The sequence below is a fragment of the Xenopus laevis genome, chromosome 4L, assembly GCF_017654675.1.
Source record: "Xenopus laevis strain J_2021 chromosome 4L, Xenopus_laevis_v10.1, whole genome shotgun sequence".
NCBI classification, from domain to species: domain Eukaryota; kingdom Metazoa; phylum Chordata; class Amphibia; order Anura; family Pipidae; genus Xenopus; species Xenopus laevis.
This window is the reverse complement of record NC_054377.1, coordinates 56,693,841-56,709,505: the sequence shown is the minus strand read 5'-3', so window position 1 is coordinate 56,709,505 and position 15,665 is coordinate 56,693,841. Positions and strand designations below refer to the sequence as shown.

At 40.2% G+C, this 15,665-nt stretch overlaps 1 long non-coding RNA gene across 7 annotated transcripts in view; it reads left to right on the top strand.

Annotated features, from left to right (window-relative positions):
• The first annotated feature begins 1,299 nt into the window (after nucleotides 1–1,299).
• The window catches only part of LOC108713508, a 54,406-nt gene continuing 40,040 nt past the window's right edge, over nucleotides 1,300–15,665 (top strand). The window contains exons 1-4 of one of the 7 annotated variants that reach the window (XR_005966964.1): nucleotides 1,300–1,551; nucleotides 10,293–10,539; nucleotides 13,676–13,728; nucleotides 14,033–14,146. This is a non-coding gene — a long non-coding RNA (uncharacterized LOC108713508). Of the gene's footprint in view, nucleotides 1,552–8,420; nucleotides 8,838–10,292; nucleotides 10,540–12,267; nucleotides 13,462–13,675; nucleotides 13,729–14,032; nucleotides 14,147–15,665 lie in introns of those variants that run through there. The other 6 variants (XR_005966966.1, XR_005966963.1, XR_005966967.1 and 3 more) reach the window with 6 other exon arrangements.

The following is a 15,665-nucleotide window of genomic DNA, read 5'->3' as shown; positions in this document are numbered from 1 at the left end:
TTATTTGCCCTGTAGACATTGTTTGCCCAGTTTTTTTGGTTGCAGCCACTGAAGCACAGTTGCCAGAAAAAATATGCCATATAAATGCTGAAAATAGTCATTTTTTGCCATACGTTGACCTTGTAGGCATTGTTTGCCCAGTTTTTTTGGTCGCAGCCACTGAAGCACAGTTGCCAGAAAAAATATGCCATATAAATGCTGAAAATAGTAATTTTTTGCCATATACAGTACGTTGAGTCAACGTATGGCAAAAAATGACTATTTTCAGCATTTATATGGCATATTTTTTCTGGCCTCTGTGCTTCAGTGGCTGCGGCCAAAAAACTGGGCAAACAATGCCTACAAGGTCAACGACGTTGACCTTGTAGGCATTGTTTGCCCAGTTTTTTTGGCCGCAGCCACTGAAGCACAGAGGCCAGAAAAAATATGCCATATAAATGCTGAAAATAGTCATTTTTTGCCATACGTTGACTCAACGTATATGGCAAAAAATTACTATTTTCAGCATTTATATGGCATATTTTTTCTGGCAACTGTGCTTCAGTGGCTGCGACCAAAAAAACTGGGCAAACAATGCCTACAAGGTCAACGTATGGCAAAAAATGACTATTTTCAGCATTTATATGGCATATTTTTTCTGGCAACTGTGCTTCAGTGGCTGCAACCAAAAAAACTGGGCAAACAATGTCTACAAGGTCAACGTATGGCGAAAAATTACTATTTTCAGCATTTATATGGCATATTTTTTCTGGCAACTGTGCTTCAGTGGCTGCGTCCAAAAAAACTGGGCAAACAATGCCTACAAGGTCAACGTATGGCAGTTGTTTAAAGAGAACAGTAGATTACTAGCCAGCAAAGCTACCTAAGCTAAAATGTCCCTCAAATCCCTGCAGACTTCTGTCCCTCCAATACAGAGCAGTATCAAGCAGATTACTAGCCAGCAAACTTACTATCATCTGTCCCTGAAATCACTAACAGCTCTCCCCCTACACTATCTCTTCCAAGCACACACAGGCAGATTTTTCAGATACATTTTTGCCCTTGATCCCCCTCTGGCATGCCACTGTCCAGGTCGTTGCACCCTTTAAACAACTTTAAAATCATTTTTCTGGCCAGAAATGTATTTTTTAGATGTTAAAGTTCGCCTTCCCATTGAAGTCTATGGGGTTCGCGAACCGTTCGCGAACCGCTCGCATTTTTGCGCAAGTTCGCGAATATGTTCGCGAACTTTTTTTCCGACGTTCGCTACATCCCTAATGCTCAAGAGGTGATTTTCGCCATTTGACCCCAACAGGTAAATTAAACAAAAGTGTGCATCAAAACTGGTTGGTAACTACTCTGCGAGACTACCTGGTCTATCGGTGGTAATGCGGGGACGGCTGCCGCACTCCTGGCGGGCCCACCACGCCTTCTTTTTCTGCACGCAGAATTGTAATGGTGCACGATGCACTGCTTCCAGATTTGCTTGGCGCTATGTCTGATGTCCTCACGCATTGGTGGGAAATTCAAATATTTAAAGGGCCTACAGTCAGTGACACACTGCCCAACAAGGTATATTTTCTATAGTTCCTTGTTGTGCTTTCTTAGCTGATTACCTGTTCTGGACCTTGCCTGTCCCTGACCTTGTCTAGTTTGCTGCCTGTCCTGACGTTTGCCCGTATATGGACTACTCTCTTGGATCACGTTTTTGTACGATATTGGTGTTACTGACCCGCCCTGTGACCTCAACTACTCTTTGGTCTCCTATATTGTATTGCTCAACCCGATTGTTCCTTATGTTTGGTTCCCTTAATCAGCCAGAACTCTCTTCCTGGTTCTCTGATGTTAAGTCCTGGTGGCATCTGAGCAGGGCCGGAACAAGGAGTAGGCACGTGCTTAGGGCGCAAAGCTGGGGGGGCACCAGGCACGTACCTGCTCTGTTGCCTACCCCATGTCCGGTCCACTCACTCCCCATACAATGATTGGAGCTTGCGCGCATGTGGAAAGCAGGAGAGCACTGGATAGCAGGAGAGCAGAGGGAGACTGGAGCAAAGGGAGACTGGAGCAGAATAGCAAGAGGAGGAGAGGAGGAGAGGGAGAGGGAGAGGGAGAGGGAGAGGGAGAGGGAGAGAGAGAGAGAGAGAGAGAGAGAGAGAGAGAGAGAGAGAGAGAGAGAGAGAACAAGGGAAAAGGGCAAGAGCTTGAACTAGTTAGGGCCGCTGCCACAGTACTAGGGAGACAATGTAATGCTCCGGCAAGGAGAGTTCTAAGGGCTGCCCTTAAATAGGGCAGAGTCAGTCCTGACTGGCTGATTGCAACTACTCAGGCAGCAGCTGGGCTGGGGCTGCAGAGGCCAATCAGGCTGCAGCTGGGCTGGGGCTGGGGCTGCAGAGGCCAGGCAACACATAGCAAACAACCCTACAGGCTATATGACTATGAAGATTTTCATTCATCAAGGTCATGGTATATCTAGTATAGGTCAATCTAAAAACAACTGGACTTGCTGAGTAATCAATGAAACTTTGATTAATCAGCAAGTGCAGTTGTTTTTAGATTGACCTATACTAGATAACCCTACAGGCTGCTCACCTGGCCAAATGGTAAAGCCATCAAGCCAGAAACCCAAAGGTCCCTGGATTGAATCCCAGCAATACCTGACACCTTGTACTTGATTACAAACAATATATCATGAACCATACTGATGGCTAAACAATCCTATTGGGTTTAAATTATTAGACTTAAGGTATGATGATTTAAATTATGGAAAGAACCCTTATTCAATAAGCTCCAGATCCTAAGCATTCTGCATAATACCTGTATATGAAACATACATTGTGCAAGGTTGAACCAAAGGCTATTGATGTCGACAAGTGTTAAATGAAAAGTTTTGCATGCTGGTGGAGCAATATGTAGCTAAATACTACCTTTGTAATATCTGAACAAAATAACAAGTTGTTAGGGAGAAGTGTGTGCTTCTCTGGATAAAACAATGTGGAAATAATCGCTGGACAGACAGCTGCAGCAGCTAAGTGTACACTGGTGGGCTTATACAACTTTGACGTATACATATGCTAATTCACTTCAAGTAACCCATGTGACATAAGCCAAATTTTGTAAATTTTGTAAATATTTTTGTACTAGAATATTTTTTGTCAGTTTCTACATGAAATGGTTAAAAACGGAATTGTTACCTTTCATTGTTTTCTTTGGGGTTAACTATATGACGCACAAATTATTGTTAAGATATTTGCCCATTGGAAGTTTGTTTTTAACTTGCTACTACAGATGATGTCACATAGGCTACAGTAGTATGCAACACACTGAATTTGTAGTAAACTAAAAATATGTTTGTGTTTTATATCTAAAGCACATAGTGTAGAGTGTTCCCATTGGAAACAGTTCTATATTAAATCTATTACAAATACTCTAGAGGTAACATGCTCTTTACTTGGAGGACAATCTATGCTGTGTGTGTTCTATAAGAGAAATATTGAACTTTTAATTACTTCCCATGCCAAAAACATAGGGAATGTTCTGCCAATAGCATTATAGCAGGCACTGGCAGTAACAGACAGGGACACTTGCTCTGGCAGTCCTCGTTTGCGCCTGCGGCAGAGTATTTCCTATTCTTTTGTATTACCGTATATACTCGAGTATAAGCCGTCCCGAGTATAAGCTAAGTATAGGTTTTTGGATGCCGGCGAATATACTTGGAGACTATTCTTGGACGCCGGCGACTATTCTTGGACTCTGGCGACCGTTTTTGCGCTTGACCCGAGTATAAACCGAGGTCGAGTTTTTCAGCATATTTTGGGGGCTGAAAAACTCGGCTTATACTCAAGTATATACGGTACATTGTCTCCCAGAGAGCACAGAGGCAGGTAAATTCCTTGGTGTGTCCCTATCATATATTTTTAAACGTGAATCTTTGAACTTGCATGACCGATAAGTATTCTGTGTTGATATGTTTCATGCTGCAAATGACAATCACTTTTAACAAAGAAATGTGAGAGAAAATCAGATTCCATCTTTAACTGCTCTGATCATGCAATAGCCACACGCAGAATTCAAACTGATTATCTCGATGTAGCAAAGGCTGCCTCTTTATCCACTTCAATCAGACCCACACTATCTTGGTGCTACAGTTCTAACTATTCATATCTGAAGGCAGTGTAAAATCCATTTTAGGATCATCCCACTAGCTCAATCCAATTTAATTCTGTTCAGTTTTTCTGCCCACATCTATGGCTAAAGACTGACTGGCCAGTTAACACTTTCATTGCTGTGCGGTGGAAGCATAAAAGTGCTCTACATTGCAAATGCAAAATGATCTTGGGCAGGTAAGGGAATTAATGGGGTTGTTACATGCCTATACATATCATGGCTGGTAAAATCTGTGGACCTAAAACATGCAATATTATAGCAAATGCATGCTGAGTTAGCTTATATTTGTGCATGTCAGGAAACTCTAGATACCTCAGTCATATGGAAATATGTCAAGGCATAAAAACAGGAACATCTGGAATTTTTTAGCTTGACTTGGCATCACTGATGTTGGTCAAGCTTTAATAATTATCTACAAACCTTCAAGGGGAAAACTGCAGGATTGTTTTTAGTAACCTGCTATACTGCATATATTTGAATATGTAATTCGTCCTTGAGTATTCCTGAGCTTTTTTTTCACAGCTGATGTTCTGTATTTGCTACTTCTTTATTTGATTATACTGTACAAGAATCATATCTTCTATAGTTCCTTTAAGAAGGAGGCAGTTTTTCAATAGTCCCTGGTAGCAGACGAGATAACGGAGTATTGTTTGTATGAGGTCATATTTGTATACATCTGTATTAAATGGAATACAAAATACATCTTTCTTAACCTTTCTTTCCCAGAGGATCGAAATGAAGTTGGAGAATTAGCTTTGCCACCACAAGATTGCTTTATGAACCTATAGTTTTCTATTGTAAGAGGAACTTTCAGGGAGCTCTATATAATACAGGTATGGGACCTGTTATCCAGAATGGGGTTTTCCAGATAACAGATCTTTCTGTAATTTGGATCTTCATACCTTAAGTCTACTAGAAACTCATGTAAACATAAAATAAACCCAATAGGCTGGTTTTGCTTCCAATAAGGATTAATTATATCTTAGTTTGGATCAAGTACAAGCTACTGTTTTATAATAACTTTTAAAAATGTGGATTATTTGGTAAAACAGAGTCAATGGGAGGTGGCCTTTATGTAATTCGGAGCTTTCTGGATAACGGGTCCGATACCTGTACACCATAACCAGTATGGGGGCCCATTACTTGGAATCAACACAAAGTTATGAATCTTTGTTACATATTTTAGAAACAAACGGTGACTTGACTAAGAAACATATACTGTATGTAGGAAAGTTTGAGTTTAATCCATGTTTTTTTTTTTTTTTTACTTTGGCCAAGTTGCTTCATTTGATCTGGTGTCTTTGCAGCTCATTGGGCCTAATATGATCAGATCTGAAATATTTAGCATAAAGATCTACATAAATCTATGATTCCATAGTGCCAATCTAGATTGCCCATTTTGGAATGTACTGTATGTAGGTCTTTAAATGCACATGTTTTAACAACTTGTAGTCTGTTCAAAACAAACTGCTGCAATTTAGCACCTGTATTCATAAATCACAGACATTCTTTAAAATGGGGCCGTTTAAATACTTATATAGTTAAAGTACCATAAAGTATATTATAGAATGGCCAATTCTAAGCAACTTTTCAATTGGTCTTCATTGTATATTTTTTATAGTCTTAGAATTATTTGCTGCCTTCTTCTGTCTTATTTCAGCTTTCAAATGGGGGTCACTGACCCCACCTAAAAACAAATGCTCTATAAGGGTAAGGGCACAACTGGCGATTCGGGGAGATTTAGTCGCCTGGCGACTAATCGCCTCTTTTTGGGGTGACTAATCTCCCCGAACGCTTCCCCCGTCTTCTGCCGGCTATAATGAAAAATCGCCTGCGGCATGGCACACGCAGTGCTTCGTATTCCGAAGTCGCCCGAAGTTTCCTCGTGAGGCAGCTTCGGAATACGAAGCACCGCATGCTACTTTTTGTTACTTTTATTTCTATTCAGGCCCTATTCATATTCCGGTCTCTTAGTCAAATCAGCACATGGTTGCCTAGGACATTTGGACCCTAGCAGCTGAAATTGGAGAAAACTGGAGAGCTGCTGAATGAAAAGCTAAATAACTCGAAAACCACAAATAATAAAAAACTAAAACCAATTGTAAATTGTCTCAGAAGATCACTCTCTACATCATACTAAAAGTTAACTCAAAGGTAAACAACCCCTTTAAAGAAAATAATTGTATTCAAATAATCTGCAAAAGAGACATACGTTGGTCTCCTTATTAAACTCATCAAGCAAGTTGCAGAATTGCAGTTTATCAGTTTATGTTCCAGCTATTTGTTTGATTTCATGTCTTTGAAAAGCTTGAATGACTTGACAATGTGTAGGCACTTAGTCTCTCAGGTCTCCACCGCAGCCAAGGGAAATCTGTTTTATGTCCTCCTGAAAATCCAATTAATTTTTCTCCTCTTTCCGCAATTACCTTAAATTGGTCTTTTTTTGTTCAATCTAAAAAACAAAACTGCATTCAGTAGTTGTCTAATAAGGGTTTATTATATTTATTCCATATAGTAAAAAAAATCTTCATTTCAATACCTAAGGGCAAACATCAGGAAATGTTGTTCATGTATCTGTTGTAAACAATTAATTACCAATTAACATATATCAAGTATCTGCTTCTGGGAATGCTTCTAAAAGGCCTGTATTAAGTTAGTGGTATATGATTGTAAACATACATGTATATAAATGAGCAAAATAAATGCATAATTTCCCATGTATATGAGAGAATACTTATGCAACTGAAAAACATACATCTTGTTAGGTAAAAAGTGATTTTTGTTGTGGCTATATAGTGGTTTGTACATTTTGATTAAAAACAGCATATCTGGGTATCCAAAGAGATGACCGAGTACTGAGAGTCGTGGTTCACTTACAGCAGGAGCCTGCTAGTTCTACACGACTAAGTAGTAGGGATGACCAAAACATTTCTCCAGGTACAGTTTCTCTGAAATTCAGTTTATCAACTTGATTTCCCAGAATGTTAGCATGTGGGTGGCCATATTTACATAGATATAAATGTATCGCTTCTTTAGCGCTTCTGCCTTGTGACATTGGGTTTATTTACTGGGCATATGCAAGGAGTTTGAATATTTGTCTTATCTGGGTATGTTCCTCTGCATATTCTGGATTTACTGAGAAGTTTAAAAAAAAAAAAACAGCGTATGTGTTGTATAAATCCAATAGGTACTTTAGATTGTAAGCTTAAGTGGGGCAAGCATTTATGTCAATGTCTGGTATGGTGGTGCAGATCCTTAATGCTTAGTTGTACCTATTCAGGAGTTTCTCAAAACTCGGTATCTGTATAAAGATTAGGCCTAATGGAATAGTTATTGCAAAGGGGCCTGCATTGCTATAACTAGGGGTAGGCAGAAGAGGCCTAGGCCTAGGTTGCAACTCCAATGGCAGAACGTGATGCATACATTTTTTTTATTGAAAGCCGGAGTACGTGCTTTCAGAGCCCCTTTGTGCCCAGTGCTCAAGTGCAGAGTGCAAGGTGCTCCCCGGGAGTCCTACCCAAAGGCATGGGCTCCCATACCCAAGTGTCCCAGGCCAGGCCCAGAGACAACAAGGATCGTTGGGCTCACCTTTGCCGAAGCTAGGGTGAGCCCCGTCTTCCCCAGCCCCTCCAGCCAAAAGGCACCGACGAGGGGTTTAGGGTCTTTAGACTCCCCTTCACCTTACGGCTAGGGGGAGTCCCTTTACCCTGGGTTCCGCCGAAGCTTCCCCCAGGGCACCAATACCTGGCCTGGGGTCGAGTCCAAAAGGACTATTAACACCCAAAGCCCGTGAAAAAGATCTATGCACACAAAAAAAGACACACAAACACAAAAAAATAAGTGCAAAGTGTAATAAGTGCTGTGCCATATGTGCCAATGAAGGCTCCGGCTGGCGGCCGGTTAGAAATTTTTTTTCTTGCCTAGCCAAAAGGCCGGAGCAAAGAAAATAGTGAAAAGCAAAATGAAAAGCGTGAAGCGAGTGCTAAGTGTGTGACCCCAGTGGTGAGTCAGGCACCCCCCGTAGGGGGCACTACAACTCCGGCTTCCATAGTGCTATGGCCTCTCGGCCAGAGGATCAAGTTTTTTTCCCCTTTCTATCAGAAGGGACTGCCCCCCCATCTGACAAATCAGGTACTTCACTTGATCTTAGCCAAAAGGCCGAGAAGCGATGCACACATACCTCATTTGGTCAACTTACTTCTGTCAGGGTCCTGTAGGGGTCCCCTTACTGTGTGTGATTTTAACTGTGCATGTGTGTGCGCATAGGGAGAGGGGTGGGAGCCAAGTGTGATCAAGGATAAGTTTTCTTGGGCCCCCTTTTAACTGGGAGGCCTGGAAATTCAGCCCCTGCAATAGCAAAGTTGCACTCTTTTGTCACTACTTTGTTTCCCTGTGTGGTTTGCCATGTTCATTCACAAGCATGCGTATAATGAGCAAGTCAACAGACTCTCTAAATATGCACATGCTCACTTCCAGTGCAAGAGGCTTAGCGCTTGCAGGTGGCATTTAAAAAAAAGATTGTTTCCCCTAGCCAGAATATAGGTTTAAGTTTTTTCTGATGATAGGTGTCCAATAAAAAAGGAAGAAAGAAGTGGAAGAAAGACAGGAAGAGTTTCTGGGGACTCCACCAATCCAGTTGAATGCTGATGATGGATGCAGGAAATCATGCCCCTTATAATACAGCAACAAAAAAAGTATATAATAGAAAAATCATACAGCCTGTAACACTAATTGGCAATTTCTGAATTTTTGCAATTATTTCACATATTTTATCCTACTGTTATTTTGCTACTCAGTCGCATGTGTTATGTAACTTGATGATATCAGTTTATTTCTGATGGTGTTAGTTTTCTTTCATACTAATTAGGCTTTCATTTAAAAAGATGTAGCTTTGACACCGCTTTCACCGCCCAAATATACAAAGGAGCAATTTCAATTAACAATTCTGGTGGAATGCAAATCCTGTGTCCTAGTATTAGCCCTGATAAGGGTAGCCAAATAAAGCAGTTCGCAGACTGTACAGTTTCATTAACATACTAATAGAAATATTCATTCAGTGAAATCATGTGCTGAGAATAAAAGAATCCTTTCTTTCTTCAAAGTCAAAACCATATCTGTGTGGTATATAAGAAATGGATAGGCTTTGATCTATCCAAGGGCAAGAGCTTAAAACCATGAGCTGGAAGAGGAAATAATTCATAAAATACCAAGCTTAACGAGATTGTGGCAGAATTATCCTGATGGAAGAAAGATTGCAAATGATAAGTATGCTTTTTAGAAAGGAACAATTATAATCAATTCCCAGCATATTCTTTTATCTCAAGAAAAGGTAAAACCAGTATACTTGTATTACAGATATTGTACTAGGTCTTTAGAGGCAGGTTTCTTGGTACAAGATTCAGCAGGCCTGGATTTGTGGAGAGGCCACAAGGCCCGGCCTAGGGCAGCAGGATTTTAGGGGGCAGCATGCTACCCAACCACACCCACATTGGTTCAGAAACACTGGGGATGTGCAGGAGATATGATAGTTTTTAAAACTTCCCGTGCACCAATCCCTATTGCCCTGGTCCCGGTGATGAAAATTTCAGCAAATAAAAGGGAGGGGATGGGGCGACAAACTTTATCGAGCCTAGGGGTGCCTGCTATGTAAATCCGGCCCTGAGGGTCAGGGTACAGTTTAGAAAGAATAAAATAAGGACCAACTTGAGAATTTATATTATCAATATTATAATATCTTAAGGCTGGTATTCCTTAAACATATGGTGTTATTGAATTCCTTTGGCCATTAAAGATGTATCTAGTCTGCAATAGAATAAGATGTATACCATAGAAAAAGTGAATAATAGTGCAACAAACATACACATTACATACACATACTGACCAGAACCTGAGATAGAACAGATGATGAAGGGCCCTAGCCAGAAGAGCTTGCAATCTTAAATATCAATCATACTTGTTTTCTATTAATTGAGGCAAAAACAATAAAACTTTGCTTAATAAGTAAATGGAGGCACATAGAAACCTGGGACAAACTTTGAAGAGAAAAAAAGCAAGTTATAAGCTTATTACATATTATCTGTTGTACTGTACTGCTTTGAGTGGATCCATCAACTTTTATATCTAATGTGTGCATTATGTTGTCATTGCAGTAAAAGGCCTCTCACAATATGACAAAACTGTCAGTTGAAGATTCCGATTCTTTCCATAACCCCCCCTGAAAAAGTGAAAGACAAAAAAAAGAAATGAAAAAGTGAGCCAAAACCTGACGGCAAGGCCAAAAAGGATAAAGCAGGAGTGGAAGAGTTTGGTACTCAGAGACAGAGGGGGAAAGAAAAAGACATGCTGATAGATGAAGAGAAAGAAAATAAATAAATAAAAAAGATAAAATAAAAAAAGGTAGGTACGTATATTTTTCTTTGTATAGCTCTCCTTAAGGGCAATGCACTGTACATCAGAACAATAAATTAATAGAACAAACAGATACAAAAATACAATATGCATAAATATAAAGTAGTTACAATACAAATTAAGGGGCATGTTTACTAACATTTGAGATAAATAGCTGGAGAGATTTCTGGAGGATTCTTTCTGGAGAAATTCAGGTATGCCATTCCAAATATATGGGGCTGCAAGACAGAAGGGTTTGATGTGGGGGGTGCAACCAAGTGGTTGGTCTGAGAGGAGCGGAGGATTTGGCCAGGAACATATAGAGAGACAAGAGATGAGATGTAGTTAGATGCCAAGGAATGAAGGTTAAGAGGAGGAATTTGTAAATTATTTGTTTTTTATGGGAAGCCATGATAAGGACTTCAGCAGGGAAGGGGTCGTACCCTTTTGGATGAAAGGAGGAGAATTCTGGCAGCAGTATTTAATACAGAGGGAAGAGATGGGAGTTAGGGAGTCCTGTTAGTAGAAGGTTACAGTAATCTAGTCGGGATTGGATGAGAGCATGCATGAGTGTCTTGGCCATAACAGGTGAAAGAAAGGGACAGATTTTGGCAATAGTGCGTAGGACAAAGTGACAGGTCTTGACATTGGTATTATATGATCAGACAAAGAGAGAGAAAAGTCAAAGATTACCCCAGACAGCGAGCTGAGTTGATGAGGTAAATGAGCATGCCACCAATAGAGATAGTAAATAGTAGGACAAGGCTTAGGTGGAAAGATGATTAGTTCAGTTTTTGTTCGTTTGACTTTGAGGTGGCACTGGTTTGGTTTATCTAGTTGGACATTGTTAGGAGGCAGTCTTGGTTTCCGCTGTTAATGAAGGGGTGGATCAATATATTTGGGTATCATCAGCATACAGATGATAATTAAAGCCAAATGAGTGGAAGGGATCTCCCAAAGACAGTCTTGGACCAAGGACAGAACCTTTGCAGAACAATATATTTGGGTATCATCAGCATACAGATGATAATTAAAGCCAAATGAGTGGAAGGGATCTCCCAAAGACAGTCTTGGACCAAGGACAGAACCTTTGCAGAACCCCTGCATTAAATGGCAAATTGTAATAGCCTGTATGTTGAGACTCATAAATGGGTCACTAGTCTATTTAAAGAGAATATATACCGCATTCACAGGCAACAGTCCCCCACCCCTTTAAGCCTCACACATAATAGAACTCCTCCTTTACTACCTTCCATTATGAAGTGATAGATGCTGGGACATGGTCCCTTTGGTTTCCATAGTGGTTGGTGCACAGATTCTCTGGAAAGCAGAGGAACTTTAAGGGGCAAATTCATCAAGGGTCGAATATCGAGGGTTAATTAACTATTAAATCCTTCGAATCGAACGTTTCGAAGGATTTTAATCCAACGATCGAAGGATTATCCTTCGACCAAAAAAACTTAGCCAAGCCTATGGGGACCTTCCCCGTAGGCTAACATTGGGTTCGGTAGCTTTTAGGTGCGAACTAGGGGGTCGAAGTTTTTTCATAAAGAGACAGTACTTCGACTATTGAATGGTCGAATAGTCAAATGATTTTTAGTTCGAATCCTTCGATTCAAAGTTGTAGTCGAAGGTCGAAGTAGCCCATTCGATGGTCGAAGTAGCCAAAAAAACACTTCGAAATTCGAAGTTTTTTTCTTCTATTCCTTCACTCGAAGTTAATGAATTGGCCCCTAAGTCTCAGAATTCATTGAACAAGTGTTATGGTTTCATTTCAATATGTGGAATCAGGCATGTTTGTTTAGAAAAAGTGTAATTCATATCCTGGGTCACAGACTGATCACAAATAGTTTTGAATGCATAGTGGGAAATGTAATTTAAGTCATGAATGGAAAAAAATTTTTACACAATAAAATGTTTGCATTTAGCAATGTATCAAATTGTAATTGCACATATTGCACTTTTAGGGCAAGCTTGAATGTTTTGAAGCAAAAGTAACTTTTTCAGTAAGGCGTTTTATTACATACACTGTGCACTGGTGCAGTCTTTTTTCCACTGGTGGAAGTGGTCACTAAACAATTTCTGGGTTCTCTAAAGCTATGTTAAATTTGCACTAAGACATGAATTTTATTACATTTCTTCAGGGGTGCTGCTGCCATGAGGCGAGTTGAGAAACTAGCAGCCCGGAATTACCAGGGTTGACAAAAAGCAAGAAATTATTCAACCGAAAATCAGGCGGCAAGGAAAAGAGAATGCCTCTGCATTCTTTTGTTTTAATTTACCAAGGTTTGGACTTCCAGAAGGTTCTGTAATGGAGACTAACCCTGGTAGTCTAGTGGTGCGGCGGGGACGTCGCCACGCTGCTCCTCTTCTCTTGTGCCAGCTCCTTCCTAGTGATGACATCAGCGCGCAATGGCGCGAAATTTAAAAGTATTAAAGGGACATTTCTACTGTTTCTCATTGCCCGTGATAGGATTTGATTCCTAGTGGTTTCCTGAGCCTTGTGCTAGTTCCTGTTTGTCTGAAATCTGTTCTGATCTCCTGTGTTTGACCCGGCCTGGCTTTTGACTTCTCTGACCTCTGAAAACCTGACCCTTGCCTGAAACCGACTTTGATTCCGCTTGTCCCTCCTGATTGACTTCCTGGTTTGACTCCTGCCTGTTGTTTGCTAATGACACACCAGGCTGAGTCTCAACCTGGTGAGGCCGTAGCCATGCACAGTGAAATGTTTTTTGCAGCAGTCAATCACTCAAACACAGTGGTTGTTTAAAGTTATCATCATTAGCTCCCTACTTTGCTCAGGACACCCTTAGCTCATAACAATGTTACAGACATAGGAAAACAGAAGAGGCTTTCATCACACAGTAACCACTCTTCTATGCCAGGAGGACTCCAAAGTAAAAGAAGAGAAACTATTTAGTGTTACTGCAAGTAAGTTGGTTCTCCTGTACCGGTTCTGTTTTGTCCTCTTATGAAAGCCTTTTCTGTGAGGCATAATGGCATTGCACTTTGGCGACGGACTACTTGCAAGGGTTGCAGCAGCAGCATTGGTGCTAAATTACGATTTGTGAAGCGGCAGTGATTAAACTGACGAAAACACTTTAGCTTGTAAAGTAATTGGGTCTTTGAATTTTTTTTTTTATAGGAAAAGAACCTATCTGAGCACTGTGAAATAAAGCAGGAAGATGATCAAACAAGGTAAACACTAGGCTTTATTCCTTATTAAATTACTAATTTGGCCCTGTTGCATGCTTAGTCATTTTGCTGTGTAATGGTTTAACCCAACCCAACCCAAAAAATCTTGTTTGATATTAATTAGACTAGCGCCCCACCAGCTTTTTCTTAACCAAAATACTAATCATCATTTTCCAGGTGCAGACACTAAGTGCAGCTAAGCAGTCGCCAGTGGGCCACAAGTCTAACATTACTGATTAGCAATACTTGCATTGCAATACTTCAAGGTGCCACTTGTACTTAAACTGATTTTAATTTTAAATTTTAGTTCTGTGATTGTCAAAGTAGAACCTGATGAAGATGAAGACTCTGCACCTGCAAAAAAAAAAACAAAATAAAGGGAAAAAAGAGCAAGACAAGAGGAAGCTGCAGAACTGTCAAAGTAGGTTTGTCATTGCAGTAAAACAACTAAACTGACCTATCAATGTAGCATCAACTAAAAACTATTCCCCCTACTCTGGTGTGGGCTAACAGAGTGCTGGATATGGGAGAAACAATAGTAATTTAATTTAATTTTTTTTTAAAAGCCCCCTATCAAGCAATCTGGAAGAAGAAGTGAGCAGAGGCACTGTTATGCATGTGCCCCAACATGACAATCCAGGGGACAGAGCACTCTATAGGGGGCTTTTCTTGATAGGGGGCTTTTCTATTGATTCACTCATTCAGAGTGTGGGCTCTCTTAGCGTGAACCTCCAGTGGGGAAAATTTTGTTAAGTGAACTTTACATACTTTAGTAATTATTGTTAGTAGGATTTGTGTATATACACACACCCACATACACACACACATCCCTTGCAACTTGTCAGTATGCCTTTGACAAACCTTATTAACAACTTGTCAGTATGCCTTTGACAAAGCTTATTTACAGGCAAAACATGCACCAAGCAATATCACTCTCTACATCAGTGATCCCCAACCAATAGCTCGTGAGCAACATGTTGCTCTCCAACCCCTTGGATGTTACTCCCAGTGGCCTCAAAGCAGCTTATTTTTGAATTCTAGGCTTGGAGGCAAGTTTTGGTTGCATTAAACAAGATGTACTGCCAACCAGAGCCTCAATGTAGGTTGGCAATCCAAATAGGGGCTACCAAATGGCCAATCACAGCACTTATTTGGCACCCCAAGAACATTTTCATGCTTGTGTTGCTCCCCAACTCCTTTTACTTCTGAATGTTGCTCACGGGTTCAAAAGTTTGGGGATCCCTGCTCTACATCATACTACATGCTAATTAAAAGGTGAACAACTCCTTTAATACTAAGGTTCAAGCTAACAGACCCCACACTCTGAGTGAATAAATAGAATTTTTCCCCAGTGCTGCCTTTGGTATGACAAGAGTAGTTCATTTCAGGGAGCTTTGTGGTCCACTTATATGGTTTGAAGTTTAAGCAGGACAATTGGTGCAGTTTAAACCATGGCCTGAACTATCCAACCTATCATTGTATTGTTTTTTATAAAAAAACAAATGCTCTGTAAGGCTACAAATGTGTTGTTATTGCTACTTTTTATTACTAGTCTTTCTATTCAGGCCTCTAATATTCATGTTCCAGTCTCTCATTCAAATCAATGTATGGTTGCTAGGGTAATTTGGACCCTAGCAACCAGATTGCTGAAATTGCAAACTGGGCAGCTCCACCACTTCATGAAAGTGGAATAGATAAAACCTGACAATTTAGATCTTTTACCATGCATTATAAAAAAAAAAAAAAAGTGAGTGATTACACTCTTAACATCACTTCATTAGCCACGTACCTTGAAAAAGCAATCACAACTGTAGTAAAAAAATAGTTTATATCTTAAATAACTAGAAACAGTGAAAGGTTTACTTTGAAGTATTGGTGTTTTTCTCTTTCCAACAGAATGTTATGCCGCATTCGTTTTGTATTGTTAAATAGTGCATAAC